Here is a 27,543-nt window from a genome sequence, read left to right on the forward strand (position 1 = left end):
TGTTATCAGTGCTTTCTCTTCTGTTATCTCTATCAGTAATTTGACTATCCATTACATATACAGTGATAAGTGGTGGTGTAAAGGGGGGTACTCACAGAGCGATAATCTAAGCAATCTGACTAGATTTTAAGCATGATCACTCCGTGTGTACCCCCCACAGCAATAGCGATGCGCAGCCCCGCGCATCGCTATCGCTGGTGCAGGCCAATCTAGCAGGTCGCTCATTTCACCTGCTGGGTGAAATGAGCGCGCCCCCCCCCCGCCTCCCCGTCTCCCCCCGCACGCTCAGCACACATCGCGCTGTGCTGAGCGGTGGGAGAGATGTGTGCTGAGCGGTTCGCTCAGCACACATCTCTCCCACATTGGCCCATGAATACGGGCCTTTAGTCTTATTTATTATTTATTAACAGTTTTGTATCTAGCGCACACATATTCCGCAGCACTTTGCAGAGAATATTTTGTCATTCACATCAGTCCCAGCCCCAATCTCTATCCTTTACCAATTGTACACACATTAGGATTCATCTACTAGGGTTCACCTACCAGGGGATACGTACGATTTACCGGCAGATGGGATGCCATCTGTCATGATCCTAGCAGCGGGATCCCATCTGCCAGAATGCCGGCAACGGGGGGAGCAATAGAAAGCCCCTTGCGGGTTCGCTGCGCTCGCCACACTGTGGGCACGGTGGCTCGCTGCGCTTGCCACAGGTTTTATTCTCCCACTATGGGTGTCGTGGACACCCACAGAGGGAGAATAGCCTGTGTCACCGGTATTCCGGCAGCGTCATTTCACCGCATGTCAGGATTCTGGCATCGGTATTGTGACCACCAGGATCTCGACTATTTTAACAGCTTCCCCGTACCAGTATGTTTTTGTATTGTGGGAAGAAACTTGATGACCAGACCTATGGAAGCCTACACAAACATGGGTAGAACATACAAACTCCACACACATATGGCTTTGGTGGGATACAAACCCAGGATCTCACTTCTGAGAGGAAGTAATGCTAACCACTATGACAACCATGCTACACAACTCTTTTTTGCTGTGTTTTGATTCTTTTGTGATCATCAATGGAATGGGTAAAATGTATTGTTTATGTTTATTTAACATTCACAACCCTTTAACTTAGCAGTTGTGTACACATATGCTCAATCACTCTTATCGGTGGCCTTATTCAGTGGAGAATTTGCACCTATTATAGGGCCTGTATATGAAAAATACCAGGAGATGGTTGGTTAGTACTTTATCTCCATCCTCTTTATCTCTCTCCATGGCTTGTTTCATAGACCCCTTAATTCCTAAAGAGCAATGTCATGCCAACATTGCAAATGTTGTCTACTGATGGATCAGCTGCACAGTAAACAAACAGACATAGGGGGTAATTCAGACCTGATCGTAGCAGCAAATGTGTTAGCAGTTGGGCAAAACCATGTGCACTGCAGGTGGGGCAGAAATAACATGTGCAGAGAGAGTTAGATTTGGGTGGAGTGTGTTCAAACTGAAATCTAAATTGCAGTGTAAAAATAAAGCAGCCAGTATTTACCCTGCACAGAAACAATATAACCCACCCAAATCTAACTTTCTCTGCAAACGTTATATCTGCCCCACCTGCAGTGCACATGGAGGGGTCATTCCGACCCGATCGCTCACTGCAGTTTGTCGTAGTGCGGTTTGGAACAGCGCATGCGCCGGCGCCGCAGTGCGCCGGCGCATGGCAGCCGTCATTGCCTAGCGATTGCCTCTGGGAGGGGGCTGGATGGCGACGTTAAGCCGCCATTTAGGGGGCACAGTCCGGCCAACGCAGGCGTGGCCGGACCGTTGGGGGGGACGGGCCGCGGCGGCTGCGTGACGTCACACGCAGCCACTGCGGGCCGGTGAGTGACGAGTAGCTCCCGGCCAGCACGCTAAAGCTGCACTGGTCGGGGGCTACTCTTGAAGTGCAAAGGCATCGCCACTGTGCAATGCCTTTGCACTTCTGGGGGGGGGGGGGTCGGCACTGACATGCGGGGTGATCCAGCCCTGTGCTGGGCGTCCCCCCGCATGTCAGTGTGAATGATCGTAGCTGTGCTACATTTAACACAGCTACAATCAACTCGGAATGACCCCTATGGTTTTGCCCAATTGGTAACAAATTTGCTGCTACGATCAGGTCTGAATTAGCCCCATGTCTGTTTGTTTACCGTGCAGATGATCCATCAGTAGACAATATTTGCAATGTTGTCCCCATGCCCGCTGTTCTTCACACCACACAGGACATTGTGCTTGTACTCCTGTCACCCACTGTCTCTCCCTGTCACCCTCTGCCTTTCCGTGCCACCCACCGTCGTGTGGCATATTGTGAACTTGGGTTGGGGTATTTTTGCACCTGGGTCCACCACTTACAAGTTCTTTCACTGAGTCCTATACTGTTCAATGTTCAAGCACTCACCTGACATACACTAGCTGGGACACTTTCTGATTGTCTGATAATTATAGGGGCAGATGTATTAAGCCTGGAGACGGCATAAGGAAGTGATAAACCAGTGATAAGTGCAAGGTGATAAACGCACCAGCCAATCAGCTCCTAACTGTTGATTTACATATTGGAGCTAATTGGCTGGTGCATTTATCACCTTGCATTTATCACTGGTTTATCACTTCCTTATGCCTTCACCAGGTTAATACATCTGCCCCAATGTTTGGTACTGTATTTTTGGATGTTGCATTGCCCTGTGACTCTTTTAATAAACATATCCTCCCCCCAAAAATGTATTGGCATTACAGGAAGAGAGAGTGGTGCAATGTAACCTAAAACTATAAAATAGGGCATTTACATGCTATGCATAGTTTTATGCTTTTTCTCTGTGTAGCCTAAAGCCCAGTACCCACGGGCCGATGCATGAGAGATGTGTGCTGAGCGAACCGCTCAGAGACGGGGAGACGGGGGGCCGCTCACTTCACCCAGCGGGTGAAGTGAGCGACCCGCTAGATTGGCCTGCATGCAGGCCAATCTAGCAGCAGCGATAGCGATGCGCGGGGCTGCGCATCGCTATCGCTGTAAGGGGTACTCACGGAGCGATCAGGCTGATATTCTAAGCAATCTAGTCAAATTGCTTAGAATATTGCTCCGTGAGTACCCCCCTTAAGAGATTAGATAGGATTGTATCTGCCACATAGTTACCATATCTCTGTCATATTTTCTGTCCTTATCAGACTAGTGACACACTCAGGCTGTGATAAGATCTTTAGATCAACAAGATTGACAGGATTTTGTATGGCAAAAACCAGAATCATTAGCACGCTCACAGAAAATAACAAAAATATCTGTATATAGATCTTTTATCACTCAATATTTATATTAGACAAAATTGAGACAAAAGGAGAAAATATGGGGTTAGTCATTTAAATGTTAACGGGTAGGAAGTTACTCGGGTGCCTCAAATCTTGGTGTAATGTACTGTAAATTAATTTTGCAAAACAATTATACTTGAATCTCCAAATTAAGTTTTTGTTGTTAGATTTTTTTTGTTATTTAAGTGTCACGGAGTTGTGTGTTACAAAATAGTGTTGTCCACAAAGTAAATTTGTAATCTTTCAAAATTAAGTTTGTGATACAAAATAATGATGTGTGGCAAAATCAATTTTGTGTTGTCGAAATAATTTTGTTAGTTAAATCTAATAATTTTTTATACAAAATAATTTTTATGAATAAAACTAGATATTTATTTTTGTGCACAAAAAGATTTATGGAAAATGTATATGCTAAACTATCTTGCAAAATTATCTCATATTTTATTTAACCAATGAAAACGTAGTAATATAGATAATAAGCAAAGAAAGGAATGTAACCGCACTGTTACCTTTACTCTAACACAGCCATGCTTGCTACACTGCTTTCAAATGTGTTTTTATTACAACCACAATATAGTAAAGGCATTGCAGTTACATGTTTCTTGATGTATTTTGCACAAATATAAAATCAAATATCAAATCAAATATCGATAGTAATTACATTTGTAAAAATGAATCTCCAGAAACTCCAAAAGTTATTTATGCCAAATATAAAGTTGAATTAAAAACACAAACCTGTAAAAATATATTACACATAAAAGTGATAATCTTGTGAATGCTTTACTGATGTGTAATTCTTTATCACAGTGCTTTGAGAATCTCAATGTAATATATCACATTGGAAAAATATTATAGTATACTTACATATTATAGTATGCTTATATTAAGTCTCTTATACATTGTTTTGGAGTGGGTGTTCTATTACGGTGGTTCTTTTGCGCCACATTTATCAAATGAACTGCAACAGCTTTTTCCTCTGCTCCTTCAAGTGAAACAAATGATCACAATCAGTCATAGGCAAGAACAAAGCTTCATGATTTACACTACACATACAGAAATGTTATCGCCTTACTGTATGACAGAAAAGTGCTATTCTAGTCACGGATGCAACAAGCCTGTTAGAAAAATGTTGTTTTATGTCCCGCAGCTAATTGTTGCCCAATGACATGCCATTTGTGTGTGCCTACCCCTCATTAAGAATCTCTTATATGTTACAACGTCTCACTCTGAGACAAAATATGTAAGTGTGTCCTATATTTTACTCCGAAGATCACTTTGATAAATATACTTTAATATGCCTGTTTTAGCTTTTATCACATTTCACATTTTCTCAACTTAGCATATTTGTTGTACAGATAATTGGAATGTATGCTACAGTATGTGCCTGCCATTTTTACTACACAAGCAAAAGTAGGTATGTGTTCTCATTGCAATAATGCCACGTAATATGGGTGTCATATGTATCAGGTTATAAGAGTGATTTTTAAAATGATTTCTGTAAACTTTATCCATTTTGTAGAGATCCCTAAAAATTTCCTAGGCAAAAATGATTATCTAATATATAAAATGAAAATCTGTCATTCGGTCCTTCTGTCTTTCTATACAAATCCACAGTTTACAATCGAAGATCGTGAAATTTCACATACAAGCGTATTAAAACATGGCGGAGGCAACTAAAACAATTTGAAATCCCTAGCACCCCTTGGGGGGCAGACAGCAGCACAGAGTATATCAGGAGACAGCATAACTCCGGAATTGATGGAGCAATGTACTCATAAATTGGTACACATATGCATTACAATCTGGCAACAAATACTGTGGGAGGAAGACACCCCTAGCACCCTTAGGGGTGAGGCAGCAGCACTGAGTATTTCAGCAGACAGCATAACTCTGGAATGCCTGCAGCAATTTACAACAAACTTGGTACACATATGACTTAAGGGGGGTACACACAGAGCGATAATCTAAGCAATCTGACTAGATTGCTTAGATTTTCAGCAAGATCGCTCCGTGTGTAGCCCTAACAGCGATCGCTATCGCTGCTGCTAGATTGGCCTGCATGCAGGCCAATCTAGCGGGTCGCTCACTTCACCTGCTGGGTGAAGTGTGCGGCCCCCCCGTCTCCCCCCCCGCACGCTCAGCACAGATCGCGCTGTGCTGAGCGCCGGGAGAGATGTGTGCTGAGCGGTTCGCTTAGCACACATCTCTCCAGCATCGGGCTGTGAGTACTGGCCTTTACACTCTGGAAACAAACACTATGGGGGTCAGACACCCCGAGCACCACTAGGGGTGGGACAGCAGCACAGAGTATGTCAGCAGCCAGCAAAACTGTGGAAGGCCTGGAGCAATTTACACCAAACTTGGTACACACCTGACTTAAAATCTTGGAACTAACTCTGTTAGGGTTTATACTGTGTGTTTAATATTTAAATTCATTTTTGTAAACAAACATTCTTAACATCCCGGGCAATGCCAGGTACTCCAGCTAGTCTACTATATATAAAATATTATTATCTAATATATAAAAGCGAAAACTTGTCCTTCTGTCCTTCCGTCTTTCTATACAAATCCACAGTTTACAAGCTATGATCGTGACATTTTACATACGAGCGTATTAAAACATGGCTGAGGCAACTAAAACAATTAGAAATCCCTAGAACCCCTGGGGGGGGGGAGGTGGGGGGGGGAGCAGCACAGAGTATATCAGGAGACAGCATAACCCCGGAATTGCTGGTTCAATATACTCAACAATTGGTACACATATGCCTTACAATCTGGGAACAAACACTGTGGGGGGAAGACACCCCTAGCACCCCTAGGGGTGAGGCAGCAGCACTGAGTATTTAAGCAGACAGCATAACTCTGGAATGCCTGCAGCAATGTACAACAAACTTGGTACACATATGACTTACACTCTGGAAACAAACACTGTGGGGGGGTTAGACACCCCTAGCACCACTAGGGGTGGGACAGCAGCACAGAGTATGCCAACAGACAGCATAACTGTGGAAGTCCTGGAGCAATTTACACCAAACTTGGTACACACCTGATTTACAATCTGAGTACAAACTCTGTGAGGGTTAGACACGCCTAGCACCCCTAGGGGTGGGACAGCAGCACAGAGTATTTCAGAAGACAGCATAACTCCCGCAACAGACATACAGAATGCAAAAAAGACACAGAGATACATTTAGAAGGAAGGAACATCACATATTTGGTTAGAATAGCAAGAGGCACATATAAGGTGGGGAGCCAAATGCGCACATGGTGAGAAGGGTTAGAGGCACACATGAGGAAGAGAGGTAAAGGCACACAAGGGAAGGAATCAGAGAGACAAACACAAATGGTTACACAGAAACAGCCACACAGTTGGGGTGGGGGCAGTTGGCTTGAGTATAATGTAGGGGAAAATAGAGTTATGGTGGGCAGGAAGGAAAGGAAAAGGCAAGGTGGGTGATCTGACTGCCTGATCCTCCTTAATCTGGCTCTGCTCTACAATGGGGACCATGGTCAAAACGGTGTAATGCTGTCAATCACGTAGAGGGTGTGGGGCTATGGTGACGTAATTTGCACATCATTGTTCCATCACCTAGCCCATTTCACTAAAAAGTTTGGGATGCAGAAGGTGCTGTTACCTTCCGAGAGTGCATGAGACTTCCAAAAATCCCTCTTCCGGACATTCTGGGGTAGTGGAAAAGTCTGTAATAATAGTGGCGTGTTCATAGTATGTACCATGTATGAGTTGAAGCATCCACATGTACATGTTTTAGGAGGTTTATTAGTTGCAGCTGCTTACACCCTTGTGCAAGATCCATGTTGATAATGTTAATAAACAGCACAGAACGTGCACTGGCTATTAAAGAGAGGAAATGTAACCTATACCCTAAAACAGTGGTTCTCAAACTCGGTCCTCAGGACCCCACACAGTGCATGTTTTGCAGGTAACCCAGCAGGTGCACAGGTGTATTAATTACTCACTGACACATTTTAAAAGGTCCACAGGAGGCGCTAATTATTTCACTTGTGATTCTGTGAGGAGACCTGCAAAACATGCACTGTGTGGGGTCCTGAGGACCGATTTTGAGAACCTGTGCCCTAAAAGATAGCCCACCTCACCCATACCTTACTAGAGTATTCAGTTTTCCCGTGTCTTGCACAGTTTTTGAAACAAAAGGGTGTACTGCGACTTTTGAATCACCCTATATATGTGTGTATATATATATATATATATATATGTGTACTGGAAAGATATCAGCGCCACGGATGCAGTATCTTATATGTTAACACTAGAATGGGAACCCTGCAAGTAGTGTGCAAAAATCTGCTTAATGTGTTGGCACTCCCTTTAGTATATCAGGGTGTCAGCTCGTTACCTCAAATAGATATAGGTATTGGTACCGTTACCTATGAAAAGTGGTTATGTGGACAAAGGATGAGGTGGTAGGTGCCGAATAAATGCTAAAAGCAGAGTGATGATATAAAAAATGTGTACAAATTTATTGCAGTGGGACGCACTATACAAAACTGGTTATAAAAACATACAAGCTCATATAAAAAGATATATATATGACCTATACAAAAAAAACAAAATTAAAAAGATTATTAAAATTTAGAAGAGAAAAGAGAAGAGCATGGTGACATAAAACCATATGTATTGCTTAAAAAACTTTGAAGTATCACTTTAGCACAGAAGGTAAAAAGTACTTAAAAAGTTTAAAAAGCACAAAAAAGAATAAAAAGGCGTTCAAAAGGATGTAAAAGAGGAATCGAATAGCTTAACTTTGTGGTGAGGTTAGACCCTTTTGTTTCAAAAACTGTGCAAGACACGGGAAAACTGAATACTCCACCATGCTCTTCTCTTTTCTCTTTTAAATTTTAATAATCTTTTTAATTTTGTTTTTTTTGTATGGGTCATATATATATCTTTTTATATGAGCTTGTATGTTTTTATAACCAGTTTTGTATAGTGCGTCCCACTGCAATAAATTTGTACACATTTTTTATATCATCACTCTGCTTTTAGCATTTATGCGGCACCTTTGGTCACTCTCTACCACCTCATCCTTTGTCCACATATATATATATATATATTTATTTCTCATACGTCCTAGAGGATGCTGGAGATGACATCAAGACCATGGGGTATAGACGGGATCCGCAGGAGACATGGGCACTCCAAAGACTTTTCATTGGGTGTGAACTGGCTCCTCACTCTATGCCCCTCCTCCAGACTTCAGTTTTAGAAATGTGCCCAGGTCAACTGGATGCACTCTGAGGAGCTCTACTGAGTTTCTCTGAAAAGACTTATGTTAGGTTTTTTATTTTCAGGGAGATCTGCTGGCATTAGACTCCCTGCTTCGTGGGACTGAGGGGGCAGAAGCAGAACCAACTTCCTCAGAGTTTCATGGCTCTGCTTCTGGTTGACAGGACACCATTAGCTCCTGAAGGGAACTGAACGCTAGCCGTGCCTAGATGCTTACTCCCACAGCACGCCGTCACCCCCCTCGCAGAGCCAGAAGTCAGAAGACAGGTGAGTATGAGAAGAATGGTCTTCAATCAAGTAAGTGACGGCTGAGGTGCAGCGCGGCTGGCGGGTGCGCAGCGCGCCATTGCTGCCCACACACACAGGCACTGCAAGGTGTAGGGCGCGGGGGGGGGGGGCGCACTGGGCAGCAAGAAAAATGCCTCAAACTGGCTAAAAGGGGGCATAAGATGCCGCTGGCACAGCCCTACCCCTGTCAGTATAAATATCACAGTGTTTGTATGAGTGTAAGAACGCGCCATTGCGGGGGTGGAGCTTCTTCCTCAAGCAACCAGTACACTACTCAGCGCCATTTTCTCTCTCTCCTCATTCTGCAGAGAACACGCTGGTCCTCTCCTCCACTTCTGACAAGTACAGGGTGCTATAAAAGGGGGGCACAAAGCGATTGTGGTGCCTTTGATAGTGAATATTACTATTTAAAAGCGCTTTTGGGCCGTGGACATACTGTGTTCACAGGCAATACTGGCGCTGGGTTTGTGAACTGGCTGCTCCTATCCTGTGTCCCTCTGACAGATTTTACTGTGGGTCTGTCCCCAAAATAAGTCCCATTGTGTATGTGAGTGTGGTGTACACGTGTGAGGCATGTCTGAGGCAGGGAGTTACTCCCCGGAGGAAGCCATTTTAGGGACACAGTGTTGTAATGTGGTGGCGCATCTGATTAACCGTAGACTAGATAAGTCTGAATCTAAGGCTGCATGCTGGAGAAAATCTGTGGAAGTTGTGATTTTTCAGGATGCTGTTATTCCTTATGCGGGCGGCCCCTCTGGGTCACATAAGAGACCATTTGCAAATGTTGTAAACACTGATACCGACACGGATTCTGATTCTTGTGTCGACGATAGTGAATCCAGAGACATTGATCATAAATTGGCAAAAAGTGTACAATATATGATTGTGGCTATAAGGGACGTGTTGGAGGTTACAGAAAGCACTCCTGTACCTCAGGAGAAAGCTTATTTATGTAAGGAAAAGAAATCCAAAGTCACGTTCCCTCCTTCACACAAACTAAATGCTCTGTTTAGGGATGTGGGTGAATCCTGATAAAAAATTTCGTATTCCCAAAAGGATTCACATAGCTTATCCTTTCCCGGTTGAAGACAGGAAAAAATGGGAGTCACTCCCTGTGTTAGGGTGTGTACACACAGTGAGATCCTTGCTATGCCCGATTTTTACTTGCGATTTCCCCTGAACTCCCCAGAGCCCAGATAGCACAGATTTTGACTAACTTTTCTTGAGATTTGTACTATGTGTGCTTACGATTTTTGCTTATGTGAGATTTTGGCTTATGCGAGATGTCATTGACATGTGAGATGAACTAGATAGTACACCGATCTAGCAGGGATTGACTTGCCTGCACAGTCTATCTTTTCTTGCGATGCCGACCTGGCGGGACCGCGCATCGGATCGCACGGTGACTCTCACCTTGCGATCTGCACTAACTTTTCTTAAGATTTTGACTATATAGTCAAAATCTCAAGAAAATATCTCGCCGTGTGTACACACCCTTAGACAGTGCACTTTCCAGGTTGACAAAGAAGGTAATTCTGACTGCTCCTGGCACGGCTTCTCTTAAAGAGCCGGCAGACCGCAAAATGGAAAAGACATTGAAATCCATTTATGTTACCAATGGTACACTGCTCAGGCCCACTATTGCCTGCGCATGGGTGAGTCGCGCTATTGAAAAATGGTCAGAAAGCGTGTTATCAGAAATTGACACGACTGATAAAGATGAGATACTCCTTAAGTTAGGGAATATCAAGGACGCTGCCGCCTACATGCTGGAAGCAATGAAGGATATTGGACTCTTGAGTTCACAAGCAGCTACCATGGCAGTATCGGCTAGGCGGACGTTATGGATTCGCGGGTGCAGATTCCAAAAGAAACATGGAGGCTCTCCCATATAAAGGTGAGGCCTTATTTGGCGATGGCTTGGATGCGTTAGTCTCGGTGGCTACCGCAGGTAAGACTACATTTTTGCCCTCTACGCCTGCACCGGCAAAAGAGACCTATCACCCGCAAATGCAGTCCTTTCGGCCCAATAAATACAAAAAGGTGAAAGGTGCCCCCTTCTTTGTTGGTAGGGGAAGGGGAAGGGGAAGGGGAAAGAAGCCCACACCGGCTCCAGGTTCCCAAGAGAGAAGTCTACCCCTAATTCCGACAAATCCCCAGCATGACGCTGGAACTCCCTTGCGGGAGGCCGCTCAGGTGGGGGAACGTCTCCAGGGTTGGATTCTGTCTGGCCTGGATCCCTGGGTGTTGCAAATAGTATCCCAGGGATACAAACTAGAGTTTCAAGACGTTCCCCCATGCCGATTTTTCAAATCGACCTTGCCAGCTTCTCCGCCAGAGAGAGAAGCAGTAACAGCGGCAATCCAAAAATTATGTCAAGACCAGGTCATAGTCCTGGTACTGTTGTCACAACAAGGGCAGGGTTTTTATTCAAGCCTCTTTGTTGTTCAGAAGCCGGACGGCTCAGTCAGACCGATCCTAAATCTAAAAGATCTGAATTTCTTCCTGAAAAGGTTAAAGTTCAAGATGGAATCACTTCGGGCGGTGATTGCCAGTCTGGAGGAGGGTGACTACTTAGTGTCAGTGGACATAAAGGATGCTTACCTGCATGTTCCCATTTATCCTCCTTACAAGGGTTATCTGAGATTCGCGATTCAGGATTGCCATTACCAATTCCAGACGTTACCTTTCGGTCTCTCCACGGCGCCGAGGGTATTCACCAAGGTGATGGCGGAGATGATTGTCCTCCTTCGTCAGAAAGGAGTCAATATAATCCCTTATCTGGACGACCTCCTGATAAAGGCAGATATTGAAACCATCAAGTGTGTCGATCCATCAGTGCATTCGGTTGTTGGGGAAGATGGTGGCGGCCTATGAGGCCATACAGTTTGGCAGGTTCCATGCCAGAGTATTCCAGTGGGACCTGTTGGTCAAGTGGTCGGGGTCACACCTACACATGCACAGAAAGATAATCCTGTCGTCGAAAACCAGGATTTCGCTCCTGTGGTGGTTGCACAGCTCTCACCTGCTAGAGGGACGCAGGTTCGGGATTCAGTACTGGGTCCTAGTAACCACGAATGCAAGTCACCGAGGCTGGGGAGCAGTCTCTCAGGGAGAAAACTTCCAGGGACGTTGGTCACAACAGGAAGCCTGCCTTCACATAAACGTTCTGGAGCTAAGAGCCATTTACAACGGCCTTCAACAAGCGGTACATCTTCTTCAAGACCGTCCCGTGCAGATCCAGGCGGACAATGTAACAGCTGTCGCATACATAAACAGGCAGGGCGGAATGAAAAGCACAGCGGCAATGGCAGAGGCGACAAAAATCCTCCGCTGGGCAGAAAAACATCTACAAGCTCTGTCGGCAATATTCATTCCGGGAGTAGACAACTGGGAAGCAGACTTCCTCAGCATACACGATCTCCATCCAGGAGAGTGGGGCCTCCACCAAGAAGTCTTCGCAGAGGTGACAAGGCTTTGGGGAGTTCCTCAAATAGACATGATGGCGTCTTGTCTCAACAAGAAGCTTCAGAGATACTGTTCCAGGTCGAGAGACCCTCAAGCAGTAGCAGTGGATGCACTGGTGACCCAGTAGGTGTTTCCTTCAGTGTATGTTTTCCCTCCACTTCCGCTGATCCCAAAAGTACTCAGGATCATAAGAAAGACATGGGTTCGAGCAATCTTCATTGCCCCAGACTGGCCAAGGAGGGCTTGGTACCCATATCTTCAGCAGTTACTCATAGGAGATCCTCGGCCTCTTCCTCCTCGGGAGGACCTGCTGCAGCAGGGGCCGTGTGTTTACCAAGACTTACCGTGGCTATGTTTGACGGCATGGCTGTTGAGCGCCGTATCCTAGCCAGGAAGGGTATTCCTAAGGAGGTCATCCCCACCCTTATTCATGCCAGAAAGGGAGTAACGTCAAAACATTACCACCGTATTTGAAGAAAATATGTGTCTTGGTGTGAATCCAAGAAAGCTCCTACGGAAGAGTTTCACTTAGGGCGTTTTCTCCATTTTTTGCAGGATGGTGTGGAGACGGGCCTACGATTGGGATCAATCAAGGTCCAGATTTCGGCCTTGTCAGTGTTCTTCCAGAAACAATTGGCCTCCCTTCCAGAGGTTCAGACTTTCGTGAAAGGGGTTCTACACATCCAGCCTCCATTCGTGCCTCCAGTGGCACCATGGGACCTTAACGTGGTATTGCAGTTCCTTCAATCCGATTGGTTTGAGCCTCTACAAAAGATAGAAGTAAAGTTTCTCACTTGGAAAGTGGTGATGCTTTTGGCATTGGCATCCGCAAGGCGGGTGTCTGAATTGGGGGCCTTGTCTCACAAGAGCCCTTACCTGATTTTCCATGAAGATAGAGCAGAGTTGCGAACTCGCCAACATTTTCTTCCAGAGGTGGTTTCTGCTTTTCACATAAACCAACCTATTGTGGTGCCAGTAGTTACTGACACATTTACTGATTCAAAGTCTCTAGATGTGGTTAGAGCTTTGAAAATCTATGTTGCTAGAACAGCTCGTATACGGAAAACAGAGGCTCTGTTTGTTCTGTATGATCACAACAAGATTGGCTGTACTGCTTCCAAGCAGGCTATTGCACGTTGGATTAGAAATACGATTCAGCAAGCTCATACTACGGCTGGATTGCCGTTACCGACGTCGGTAAAGGCCCACTCCACTAGGATGGTGAGCTCATCCTGGGCAGCTGCCCGAGGGGTCTCGGCATTACAACTTTGCCGAGCAGCTACTTGGTCAGGGTCAAACACATTTGCTAAGTTCTACAAGTTTGACACCTTGGCCGATGAGGACCTAAAGTTGGTTAATCGGTGCTGCAGGGTCATCCGCACTCTCCCGCCCGTACTGGAGCTTTGGTATAGACCCCATGGTCTTGATGTCATCCCCAGCATCCTCTAGGACGTATGAGAAAATAGGATTTTGATAACCTACCGGTAAATCCTTTTCTCTTAGTCCGTAGAGGATGCTGGGTGCCCGTCCCAGTGCGTACTTTACCTGCAGTTTAGTTATTAGAGTTACACAAGTTGTGTTATCTTGGTTTCAGCATGTTGCTGCAATTAGATCATGCCTGTTGGCGTGTGTTATGTTGAATGCCATGTGTGCGGCATGGTTGAGGGTGTGAGTTGGTAGATATCTCACCACTAGTTAAGTTAATTCCTTCCTCGAAATGTCAGTCTCCCTGGGCACAGTTCCTACAACTGAAGTCTGGAGGAGGGGCATAGAGGGAGGAGCCAGTTCACACCCAATGAAAAGTCTTTGGAGTGCCCATGTCTCCTGCGTATCCCGTCTATACCCCATGGTCTTGATGTCGTCCCCAGCATCCTCTACGGACTAGGAGAAAAGGATCTACCGGTAGGTTATCAAAATCCTATATATATATATATATATATCAGGTAATTCATTGCGCGCCCTACGGGCGCTCTTCACACTGTCGTGAGGGGCTATGCCCCCTTAACCCCACACAACGTCAAGGTGTAGAATAGTTGTAGGCGGTTGGGGAAGCTTGTGTTGAGGTTCAGGGGGAGGTGGAGGGGTGGTGTATTTGTTGAAGGTGGGTTCCAGGTATGGGGCCAGCTTGGTTGGGGGATGTCATTGTGAGGTGTCGCGGGTGTTTGCCAGGCAGGTGCATTGTCGGTGCGGGTCAAAACATAAAAGTGTGTGTGGTTTCAATTTGAAAGGGGGTGGGTGCAGTGAGGTGGAGGTGTGTGTCCGTGTCACTGTTCCCGAGTGATTTAGGTAGTGAGTGCTTACCGGGAGGGTTGGTGTTCAAGGTGGTGCGTGTGGTGGATGGGTGGTTGCAAAAGGGGCTTGTGGAAGGTGGTGTTGTTCCAGAGGTGATGTTGGAAATGGGGTCTGTAGATGTTGTGAGTGGTGGAGAGTTGGCTGGTGGGGGGTGTGGGAATTGTGGAGGGGAAGAGACGTTCTGTGTGTGAGGGAGGAATGTGTGGTGGAGAGGTGGGTTCAGAGGGGGTGCAGCATATGCCAGAGTGGGTTAATAGGTGTTTGGGGGGGTAGGGGTGAGTTCAGGTGGGTTACGGTTAGGGGCAGTGGATTAGTTTTGTGGGGTTTTGTGTTGGATTGTGGAGGGTGGTGAAGTTACTGTGGTTGTTGGGAGTGGTGGTTGTGAGGGGTACGTGGATTGGGCTGGGGGTCCCCAAGATGCTGTGGGTGGTGGATGACCGTGTGCGGACAGAACCGTGAATGGGGGCCAGTGACTGTCTATACTGCAGCCTAGGGGTGTGGGATGGGGGAGGGGCCAGGAGGTGTAGACCTTGGTGGAGTTGTGGGTGTGTGGGCCAGGTGGATGGGGGAGGGTGTCAGAAAGTGGCATGGGTGGGGGAGTTCCACATGGGGTGTGTGGGTGGATGGCGAAGGGTATTGAGGGGGGGTGTAGTGTGCAGGGGAGGTGTTGGAAGTGGGGTAGGCGGATGGGGAAGGTTGTGTTGAGGTTCAAGGGGAGGTGGAGGGGTGGTGTATTTGTTGAAGGCGGGTGTGGGTGCCAGGTATGGGGCTAGATTGGTTGGGGGATGTCATTGTGAGGTGTTGCGACTGTTGCACAGACAGGTGCGTTGTTGGTGTGGGGCAAAACGTAAAATTGTGTATGGTTTGAATTTGAAAGGGGTGGGTGCAGTGAGGTGGAGGTGTGTATTAGTGTCGCTGTTCCCCTCTGATTTAGGTAGTGAGTGCTTGCGGGGAGAGTTGGTGTTGAAGGTGGTGCGTGTGGTGGATGGGTGGTTGCAAAAGGGGCTTGTGGATGGGGGGTGTTGCTCCAGAGGTGATGTCGCAAATGGGTTCTGTACATGTTGTGAGTGGTGGAGGCTTGTCTGTGGGGGTATGGAAATGGGGGAGGGGGAAAGGACATGCTGTGTGTAAGGGAGGAAGGGGTGGTGTAGAGGTGGGTTCAGAAGGGGTACAGCGTATGCCAGAGCGGGTTCATAGGTGCTGGCGGTGTGTGTGTGTGTGGGGAGGTGAGGTGAGTTATGGTCAGGGGCAGAGGATTTATGTGCTAGGTGTTGTTGGGTATTGCTTTGGATTGTGAAGGGTGGTGAAGGTACTGTGGTTGGTGGGGTGGTGGTTGCAAGGGGTACGTGGATTGGGCTGGGGTTCCCCAAGATTCTGTGGATGAGCATGCATGGGCAGAACCGTGGATGGGGGCCGGGCCGGTGACTGTCTATGCTGCGGGGTAGGGGTGAGGGATGGTGGAGGGGCTAGGAGGTGTTGAACTTGGTGGAGTTGTGGTTGTGGGGTACAGGGGAGGGTGTTGGAAAGTGCCACGGGTGGGGGAGTGTGGGAGGATGGTGGAGGGTATTGGGGGGTGTGGTGTGTGCAGGGGAGGGGGGAGGTTAAAGGGGTAGGCGGTTGGGGAATGGGCTGTTAAGGTGTAGGGGGTAGTGGTTGGGTGGTGTATTTGTGGAAGGTGGGTGCCTGGTATGGGGCTAGCTTGTTTGGGGGATGTCCTTGTGAGGTGCAGCTGGAGTTGCAGAGGTGGCTGCATTGTAGTTGCGGGTGGGGTTTGTTGAGGGGGAGGTGTGTCTACATGCCGCTGTCTTCCTCTGATGTAGGTAGTGACTGCTAGCGGAGATCGATGGTGTTCTAGGTGGTGCGTGTGGTGGATGGGTGGTTGAAAAAGGACCGTGTGGATGGGGGAGTTGTTCCAGAGGTGCTGTTGCAAATATGGTCTTTACATGCTGTAGTTGGCGGAGGGTTGGCTACGGGGGGATGGAAATGGGGGAGGGGAAGGTACAGTCTGTGTGTGAGGGAGGAACGGTTGGTGGAGAGGTAGGTTTAGAGGATGTGCAGAGTGTGCCAGAGGGATTTCCTAGGTGTTGTGGGGGGGGGGGGGGAGGTTTAGGTGGGTTGGGGAAGGTTGGGTTGAGGTGCAGGGGGTGGTGTATTTGTAGAAGGTGGGTGCCAAGTATTGGGCTAGGTTGGTTGGGGGATGGGCTTGCGTGGTGCAGCAGGTGTTGGACAGGCTGGTGTTTTGTTGTGGCGGGGTTTGTTGTTTGTTAGAGTTGTTGGTTTGCGAAGCTTGTGTTAGTTGCTGTGGTGTGAGGGTTAGTGGTTCATAAGGCGGTGTGGTTGGGTGGGGGGGGTGCGAGTATGGGGTAGTGTTGTGTGAGCAGGGGTTTGGGGAGGGTGCATGCATGTTGTGTGAAGGAGAAGAGTCTGCAGTGTTGAGGTGGTTGGTGGGGGCTCAGGTGTGGTGGTGTGGCAGATGTGGGAGTTGCGTTTTACATCTTTGTGACTGTAGCATATGCGGGTACTGGTGTGCGCTAACTCCTGTCCTGATGCGGTGAGATAATGAGTTGGCTGTAGAGGGAGGGAGCTCTGTGTGTGATTGGTTTGGGGGGTTTGGCCTGGATTGTGGAGGGTGTTTAAGGTACTGTGCTTGGTTAAGTATTGTTTGCGAGGGGTATGTGGATTGGTGTGGGGTTCCCCACCATGCTGTGGGTGGCTACTTACCGTGCTTGCGCAAGTTCATGGATGGGAGCTGAAGACTGTATATGCTTCGGCCTAGGGGTGAGGGATGGGGGTGGCGACAGGAGGTGTTGCGTTTGATGGAGTTGTGGTTGCGGGTGCCAGGGGCATGAGAGAGGGTGTCCAAAGGTTGCATGGGTGGAGGAGGTCCACATGGGGTGAGTGGGTGGATGGTGGAGTGTTTTTTTTTTTGGGAGGGGGGGTGTGTGCAGGGGAGGAGGGGCTTAGGCAGATGGGGAAGGTTGTGTTGTGGTGTAGGGGGTGTTGGACGGGTGGTTTTTTTGTATTTCTGGAGGGTGGGTGGCAGGTATGGGGCTAGTTTGTTTGGGGGATGGCCTTGCGTGGTGTGGCAGGTGGGGTGCGTTGTTGTGGCGGGTGGGTTCGGTGTCCTTTGAAGTTGTGGGTTTGTGAGGGTTGTGTTTGTTGATGTGTTGTGAGGGTTAGGCGGTCATGAGGCATTGGTGTCGGGTCGGGGGTTTGCAAGGATGGGGAAGGGGTTTTGTGTGTGCAGGGGGCAGGGACATAATGTAATGGCGGGCACTGATGGACATATTTGAGTGCAATGATGGGGGGACGCTTAAGAGACATGTTGGGGTGTAATGATGTGTGTGGGGGATGGGGACATGGTGGGATGTAATGGTGTGTGTAGGCGGGGGGCTCAGAGACATGCTGGGATGTAATCATGTGTGTGTGTGTGTGTGTGGGGAGGGAGGCTAAGAGACATTCTGGGGTGTAATGATGTGTGTGTGTGGGGGGGCATGCTGAGGTATAATGATGTGGGTGGTAGAGGGACACAGCGGGCTGTAATGATGTGGGGGGTTCAGGGACACAGCGGGGTGTAATGATGTGGGAGGCTCATGGACACAGCGGGGTGTAATGAAGTGGAGGGCTCAGGGACACAGAGGGGTGTAATGATGTGGGGGGGCTCAGGGACACAGCAGGGTGTAATGATGTGGGGGGCTCGGACACAGCGGGTATAATGGTGGGGGGCTCAAGGACACAGCGGGGTGTAATGATGGGGGGCTCAGGGACACAGTGGGGTGTAATGGCAGGGGCTAAGGTACCTAGGGGGGTGTAATGGTGGGGGGCTTAGGGACACAGTGGGGTGTAATGATATGAAGAGGTCCAGCTCAGGGACACAGCGGGTGTAATGGTGGGGGGCTCAGGGACACAACAGGGTGTAATGATAGGAGGAGGGTCCGGCTCAGGGACACAGTGGGGTGTAATGCTGTGGAGGGCTCAGGGACACAGCGGGTATAATGGTGGGGGGCTCAGGGACACAGGTGGGTCTAATAGTGGGGGGCTGCGGGACACAGTCGGGTGTAATTATGTGGGGGGCTCAGGGACACAGCGGGGTGTAATGGTGGGGGCTCAGGGACAGAGCGGGGTGTAATGGTGGGGTGCTCAGGGACACAGGTGGCTCTAATAGTGGGGGGCTGAGGGACACAGTCGGGTGCAATTATGTGGGTGGCTCAGGGACACAGCGGGGTGTAATGGTAGGGGCTCAGGGACAGAGCGGGGTGTAATGGTGGGGTGCTCAGGGACACAGTGGGGGGTAATGGTGGGGGGCTCAGGGACACAGCGGGGGGTAATGGTGGGGGGCTCAGGGACACAGCGGGGTGTAATGGTGGGGGCTCGGGGACATAGCGGGGTGTAATGGTGGGGGTGGATCGGGGACATAGCGGGGTGTAATAATGTGGGGGGCTTAGGGACACAGCGGGGTGTAATGATGTTGGAGGCTTAGGTGTAGCGGTGTGGCAGCTGTGGGAGGTGTGTTTTTTGACGTGATAGCCCTGGCTGCTGCCTGGAGCTATTGACTCGATTGCAGAGGGAGGGTGGTCAGAGTGCTGTGAGCATTGGCCTGCGTTGGCCCCATGCCGCTGCACTTGTGCCACCCCTTGTGAGGGGCGGCATGCCTGCACACTGTGTGCCATTTAGGTTAGGGGTATAGAATCCGGATTAGGCTGCACATACGGGGTCATGCTGGGCGGGAGGCGCCGTCTGCGGAAGCCTGACACTGGAACTGGAAGCACGACGCTCCTCACTGTGTGCCTAGGGATCAGGTTTCACACTGTGCACTTTAATTACAGAATTCATTATACATATGTTACAATATACTGCACAGGACTATGGTGTATTTTCTACAGTGCATTGTTGTTATTAATTTGGTACATTATCATGCATGCATCACCAGTATTTACTATATATTTATAAAGTGTTCCAGAACATGCTCTCTCTAATGGCAGCTGACCACACCCCCTATACAGACTGGTCACACCCCTAATCATGGGCCACTGCATCCTCCCTGTGGGCCCTTTATTCCCTAGTCTGACCACCATTGCCTCATTCACCAGTTTATTGCTCACCAAATTTCTTGTGTAATTGGGTGGGGGCAATTTAGGACCCATCAAGTACGTGCTTCATAACGAGCCCCTACTCTAATTAGAAAGAAGTGTTGTTTTGCTTCTATTTATTCAATGGGGTAAAGTAAACCATTGGGAATCCCTACCCATTCCTGTGATACACAGCTTGCTTTTTAGTTTTTACATGCTTAAATTTTTTGTCATGCTTTAGTGTATCTTACACGGTGAGCATCAATTCTAAAAAATTTTTTTACAAAGTACGTGCAGGGGCTTGCACCTTAAGATACTTACGGCTCTGCATACTGCGCATTTTAAATGGATTAAATTTTTGCCTATGTTTTGGTGCACACTTAGGGCGGGATGTACTAAAGGGAAAATGTGATAAAACACCCGTTTTCGGGGGTTTTATCGCTGCGTTTTCGCCAATGAGGGTATCTCCATCTCTGGATGGCAATACCCTATAGAAGCCTATGGGCTTCTTTTTGCCGGCCGCCGCAACCCGCCGCAGAAGCCGCCCCCCCTCCCCTCCCCTATTATGACCCCACGTGCCCCTGCCACCATATCATGCCCCCAATGTAATGCCCCTGACACCATATTATGTCCCCATATGCCCCTGTCATCATATTATGTCCCCACTGTAATGTCCCTGACACCATATTATGCCCCACTGTATTGCCCCACATGCCCCTGTCACCTTATTATGCCCCTACTGTAATACCCCTGATACCATATTATGCTCCCACATGCCCCTGTCACCATGTTATGTCCCAATGTAATGCCCCAGTCATCATATTATGCCCCCACTGTAGTACCACAGTAGCTGCTCATTGGCAAGGGGTTCTGCTCGTTGTCAGGGGATCCCCCGGTCGCTCCTGATCACTGCTGTTTACGCCTGCTCTCAGTTATAAGTATTGAAAATGGCCTTTCTCAAAATGGACGCTGCCTACTCTCATATTCTTAAAAACTGTCTTCTATGAAGCTGTGGCCATTTGGTATCCGGATTATAGATAGACAGTGTCTAGTTAGACAGTCAATAGATAGACACCATATGTTAGACAGACATTAGGTGGACAGGGTCAAAAGGTCAACAGGGTCACAAGGTCGACATGAAAAAGGTAGACAGTACAAAAGGTCGAAATGAAAATGGTTGACATAAAGAAGTCAATTTTTTTTTTTTATATTTAACAGAATTTGGGTCTATTTCATACCTTATCTATCCATGCCGGCATAGAGTTGGTTATAAACCTTGTGGCGAGTGCAGCGAGCCACCGAGTCCGAAGCGTGGCGAGCGATGCGAGCCCCGCGAATTTATGCCTTTCTACAATTGGGGGTCCCAGGTGACAAAAATATCCACACAAACCACAAAAATGCAAAAAACATTCTCATGTCGACCCTTTGACCCTGTCGACCTTTTGTACTGTCTACCTTTTGACCCTATCGACCTAATGTCTGTCTAACATATGGTGTCTATCTATTGACTGTCTAACTAGACACTGTCTATCTATCAACCCACACCCGGCCATTTTAGGAGGGACATTTTCAATAGTATCAGAATACTGCAATATGCAGTTGCCGTGGCCGCGGCACCCTGTGCAATTGCACGGCTCGCATGGTGCAAGAAGCGTCACTGCTCACACAAGTCATTGCCAAAGTGGAGCTTACAATTTATATTCTCTGTGACACTTGGGTATTATTATTTCTCTTACATCCTAGAGGATGCTGGGGTCCATTTTAGTACCATGGGGTATAGACGGTTCCGCAGGAGCCTTTGGCACTTTAAGACTTTTCAACAGTGTGAACTGGCTCCTCCCTCTATGCCCCTCCTCCAGACCTCAGTTTAGAAAATGTGCCCGGGAGACTGGATGCACACCAGTGGAGCTCTATAGAGTTCTGCTGGAAAAGACTTTGTTAGGTTTTTTATTTTACAGGGAAGCTTTTGGCAACAGTTCCCTGCTTCGTAGGACTTAGGGGGGAATTAGGAACTAACTTCTCAGTTAGTTTAATGGCTCTGCTTCCGCTGACAGGACACCATTAGCTCCTGAAGGGTACTGAACACAGCCCTTGCCTGGCTGCTGCTCACTCCCACACCACTGCCGCCACCCCCCAACAGAGCCAGAAGTCAGAAGGCTGGTGGGTATTAACCGAAGACATGTAGAGCGGGGCCCTCCGGTCATCATGGAGGCATAAAGGTACCAGCGCAGCGCGGGACGTGGCGCAGCAACATGTCTCTCAGCACAGGGTGCAGGGCGCACGAGGGGGGGGCGCTCTGAGGGACATGATAAATCCTTACTCTCACTGGCAAAATGTACATACATGTGAGCCGCTGATGTACACTACCCCCGCCAGTATAGATATTACTGAACTGCGCCATTACAGGGGGCGTGGCTTCACCTCAGAATTACTTGTAACACTCATTTGGCGCCATTTTCTCCTCACAGAGACGCCGGAGCGCTGATCCTACAGGCTGCTTCTCCTCACACATCGCTTATACAAGTACCAGGGTGTTATAGAAGGGGAGGGAGCACATAAATTATTGAAGTCTGCGGGCTTCACATTGGATATAAAGCGCAGGTTTTGGTATATATGTATATTCACTGTATGTAATACATATAGGCCCTCATTCCGAGTTGATCGGTCGCAAGGCGAATTTAGCAGAGTTACACACGCTAAGCCGCCGCCTACTGGGAGTGTATCTTAGCATCTTAAAATTGCGACCGATGTATTCGCAATATTGCGCTCACAAACTACTTAGCAGTTTTAGAGTAGCTCCAGACTTACTCTGCCTGTGCGATCAGTTCAGTGCTTGTCGTTCCTGGTTTGACGTCACAAACACACCCAGCGTTCGCCCAACCACTCCCCCGTTTCTCCGGCCACTCCTGCGTTTTTTCCGGAAACGGTAGCGTTTTCAGCCACACTCCCATAAAACGGCCTGTTTCCGCCCAGTAACACCCATTTCCTGTCAATCACATTACGATCGCCGGAGCGATGAAAAAGCCGTGAGTAAAAATACTATCTTCATAGCAAAGATACTTGGCGCAGTCGCAGTGCGAATATTGCGCATGCGCACTAAGCGGAATTTCACTGCGATGCGATGAAAAATACCGAGCGAACGACTCGGAATGAGGGCCATAGGGCGTGTGGTGTGGACTGGCAATTCCCTCTGGGTCCCTCTGACAGACATTACTGTAGGTCTGTCCCCATTAGCTCCCGTGTGTGTGAGTGGTGTGACTGTACACGCGTGTATCATGTCTAGAGAAAGTAGTTCCCCAGAGGAACCCATTTTGGAGGCACAAGAGTGTTCTGAGCCTGTGTGGGTGAGAAAGCTGCAGAGTAATATGGCTAAACTAGCAAGGAAATTCTCTGAGTCTGAAGAGCAGACAAAGCATTGGAGACAGTCTGTGGAAGATGCTTTATTTGCTGATTCACCTACAACGTCCACTCGGGACCCCTCCAGTTCACAGAAAAGGTCCCTGGCCCAAATTATGCAAAGGGAACTGACACAGATTCCGACACTGACGTCGACACTGGGGATTTGAGGGGGGTAGATCCCAAGCTGGCTAAGAGCATTCAATGTATGATAGTCGCTATAAAAGAGGTGTTAGAATTTCCTGACACAACACCTCCACCTGAGGAAAAAGATAATTTTAAATTAAATAAAAAAGAGGTGGTGACTTTTCCTCCGTCTAAGGACTTAAATGCCTATTTTGAGAAATCCTGGGCTAACCCGGAAAATAAATTTGCTATCCCTAAAAGGTTGCGGGTAGCATACCCTTTCCCTGAAGAGGATAGGAGTAAGTGGGTGTCACCCCCAATGATAGACACCTCGGTCTCTAGGTTGTCAAATAAAATCATTTTACCTGCCCCGAGGTCAGCTTCATTAAAAGAACCTGCTGACCGCAAATTAGAGATTACTTTAAAGTCCATCTATGTTGCTACGGGTACATTACTCAGACCCACAATTGCTTCTGCGTGGGTAGGTAACGCAGTTGAAAAGTGGGCAGATAACTTGATTGTTAATATTGACACGGTCGATAAGGCAGATATGCTTCAAATTCTAGGTCATATCAAAGAGTCTGCAGAGGCTATGAAGGACGTAGGCTTACTGGGCTCGCGGGCCTCTGCTATGGCGATTTCAGCCCGCAGGGCGCTCTGGATCCGTCAATGGAATGGTGACGCAGAATCCAAAAGAAATATTGAGGCGCTCCCTTACAATGGTGAGGCCCTCTTTGGAGAGAAATTAGATGCCATGATATCAACTACTACATCTGGCACTTCAGCATTTCTGCCGTCGGCAGCTGCTCCGGCTAAAAAAGTATATCATTCTCATACTATGCAGTCCTTTCGGCCCAACAAATACAAAAAGGCTAAAACTACCCCTTTTTTCACAGGAAAGGGGAGAGGAAAAGGTAGAAAATCTACAACACCCTCAGTCTCCCAGGAGCAGAAGTCAGCAACTTCTTCTGCAAAAGCCACAGCATGACGCTGGGGCTCCGCTGCGGGAGTGCGATCGGGTGGGAGCACGTCTACTACTTTTCAGCCAGGTCTGGCTTCGCTCAGACCAAGTGATGGGGAGATGACGGTTCTCCTTCGCAAACAAGGAGTCAACATAATTCCATACTTAGATGATCTCCTCATAAAAGCGAGATCCAGGGACAAGCTACTCCAGAACATAGCATTATCCCTGAAGGTGTTTTAACAGCACGGTTGGATCATCAATTTTCCAAAATCCCAGTTGGAACCGACAATGAGATTATCATTTTTGGGAATGATACTGGATACCGAGGTACAGAGAATATTTCTACCCGTGAAAAAGGCTCAGGAGATCCAGAGCATGGTCAAACAACTTTTGAGACCAAGAAAAGTATCAATTCATCAGTGCATTCGCCTGTTGGAGAAAATGGTAGCGGCTTACGACGTGCTACAATATGGCCGTTTCCATGCCAGGGTCTTCCAGTGGGACCTACTGGACAAGTGGTCAGGGTCGCATCACCACATGCATCAAAGGATAATCTTATCAGCGAAAGCCAGAATTTCACTCCTGTGGTGGCTACAAATTTCTCACCTCCTGGAGAGACGCAGGTTCGAGATTCAGGCCTGGATCCTGGTGACCACGGATGCAAGTCTCCCAGGATGGGGAGCAGTCACACAAGGAGAAAGACTCCAAGGAAGATGGTCAAGTCAAGAAACTCGCCTTCACATAAACATTCTGGTGTTGAGAGCTGTGTACAACAACCTTCATCAAGCGGCACACCTTCTTCAAGGTCGTCCCATACAGATCCAGTCAGACAATGTAACGGCAGTAGCTTACATAAACCGTCAAGGCAGAACAAAAAGCAGGGCAGCAATGGCAGAGGTGACAAAGATACTCCTCTGGGCAGAAAGACATGCAAAAGCTCTGTCAGCAATTTTCATTCCGGGAGTGGACAACTGGGAAGCAGACTTCCTCAGCAGACACGATCTCCATCCAGGAGAATGGGGCCTCCACCCAGAAGTCTTTGCGGAGGTAACAAGTCGTTGGGGCGTTCCTCAAGTGGACATGATGGCATCTCGTCTCAACAAGAAGCTTCCGACATATTGTTTCAGGTCGAGAGACCCACAAGCAATAGCAGTGGATGCACTGGTGACCCAGTGGGTGTTTCAGTCGGTGTATCTGTTCCCTCCACTTCCACTTGTTCCAAAGGTTCTCAAGATCATCAGAAGAACAAGAGTTCGAGCAATTCTCATTGCTCCAGACTAGCCAAGGAGGGCCTGGTATCCAGATCTTCAGGAGTTATTACTGGAATATCCTCTGCCTCTTCACGAGGACCTGCTTCAGCAGGGGCCGTTAGTTTATCAGGACTTAACGCAGCTGCATTTGATGGCATGGCTGTTGAGCACCAGATCCTAGCCCGTAAGGGTATTCCCAATGAAGTCATTCCCACACTTATTCTGGCCAGGAAAGGGGTAACGTCCAAACATTACCATCGTATTTGGAGAAAATATGTATCTTGGTGTGAATCCAAGAAGTCTCCTGCGGTGGAGTTTCAATTAGGACGTCTTCTCCTATTTCTACAGGCGGGTGTGGATGCTGGATTGAGATTAGGATCTATCAAGGTTCAGATTTCGGCCTTATCAGTTTTCTTTCAGAAACAACTGGCTTCTCTCCCTGAGGTCCAGACGTTCGTTAAGGGGGTTTTGCGCATCCAACCTCCATTTATGCCTACTGCGGCTCCATGGGATCTTAATGTGGTGTTGCAGTTCCTTAAATTGGACTGGTTTGAGCCTCTACAAGACGTAGAGTTAAAGTTTCTCACTTGGAAAGTGGTCATGCTGGTGGCCTTGGCCTCAGGCAGATGAGTGTCTGAGTTAGGAGCTCTTTCACACAAGAGTCCTTACTTAATATTTCATGAAGATAGAGCTAAACTAAGAACACGTCAGCATTTTCTTCCAAAGGTTGTGTCTTCTTTTCATATCAACCAACCAGTGGTGGTGCCAGTGGCTTCTGACACCTCAGCCGTCTCAAAATCCTTGGATGTTGTCAGAGCGTTGAGGATTTATGTTGCAAGAACGGCTAGGATAAGAAAAACAGAATCTTTGTTTGTCCTCTATGACCCCAACAAGATTGAGCGTCCTGCTTCTAAGCAGACTATTGTGCGCTGGATCAGGGGTACCATTCAGCACGCTCATTCCACGGCAGGATTGCCGTTACCGATTTCGGTAAAGCCCACTCTACAAGGAAAGTGGGTTCGTCCTGGGCGGCTGCCCGGGGTGTCTCGGCATTACAAATCTGCCGAGCTGCTACTTGGTCAGGTGCAAACACGTTTTCTAAGTTTTATAAGTTTGACACCTTGGCTGCTGACGACCTCAAGTTTGGTCAATCAGTTCTGCAGGAACATTAGCACTTTCCCGTCCGTACTGGGAGCTTTGGTATATCCCCATGGTACTAAAATAGACCCCAGCATCCTCTAGGACGTAAGAGAAAATAGGATTTTAATTACCTGCCAGTAAATCCTTTTCTCGGAGTTCGTAGAGGATGCTGGGCGCCCGCCCAGTGCTAATTTTTCCTGCTAATTACGTTTATCTTTTTGCAAATTTTTTATGTGTTCAGTTGTTAACAGCTGTTGCTGTTGCGTTATGCATGCTGGTTGGCATGACTTATGTTAAAGGCCATGTTAGCCAACATGTTGTTTATGGATGGTGTGAATCTCGCCACAAGTTTAATAGTAATTCCTTTCTCGAGAATGTCCGTCTCCTCGGGCACAGTTCCTATACTGAGGTCTGGAGTAGGGGCATAGAGGGAAGAGCCAGTTCACATTGTTGAAAAGTTCTAAAGTGCCAAAGGCTCCTGCGGAACCGTCTATAGCCCATGGTACTAAAATGGACCCCAGCATCCTCTACGGCAGGCTTTCCCAACCACGGTCCTCAAGGCACACCAACAGTGCAGGTTTTAGTGATATCCAGGCTTCAGCACAGGTGACTTAATTAGTAGCTCAGTTATTTTGATTTAACCATCTGTGCTGCAGCCAGGATATCACTAAAACCTGCACTGTTGGTGTGCCTTGAGGACCGTGGTTGGGAATGCCTGCTCTACGGACTACGAGAAAAGGATTTACCGGCAGGTAATTAAAATCCTATTTTTTTTTTCAGAAGCCAATTAACGTAACAGTATATTTTTGGTTTGTGGGAGGACCCACAGGCAGATGCGGAGGGAACAAACAAACTCTACACCGATAAAGTGCTGGTTGTAATAGAACCCATAACCTCACTGCTATGAGGCAGCAGAGCTAATCACTGCACCGCCATGCATCTCTAAGTCT

General features: G+C 47.9%; 1 long non-coding RNA gene across 1 annotated transcript in view; it reads right to left on the reverse strand.

Annotated features, from left to right (window-relative positions):
• Positions 1 to 4,178: 4,178 nt before the first annotated feature.
• The window catches only part of LOC135051346 (uncharacterized), a 174,558-nt gene continuing 151,193 nt past the window's right edge, over positions 4,179 to 27,543 (reverse strand). Inside the window, exon 3 of the long non-coding RNA XR_010242196.1 lies at positions 4,179 to 4,319. This is a non-coding gene — a long non-coding RNA (uncharacterized LOC135051346). The remainder of the gene's footprint in view (positions 4,320 to 27,543) is intronic.

This window comes from Pseudophryne corroboree, chromosome 2 (assembly GCF_028390025.1).
Source record: "Pseudophryne corroboree isolate aPseCor3 chromosome 2, aPseCor3.hap2, whole genome shotgun sequence".
NCBI classification, from domain to species: Eukaryota; Metazoa; Chordata; class Amphibia; order Anura; family Myobatrachidae; genus Pseudophryne; species Pseudophryne corroboree.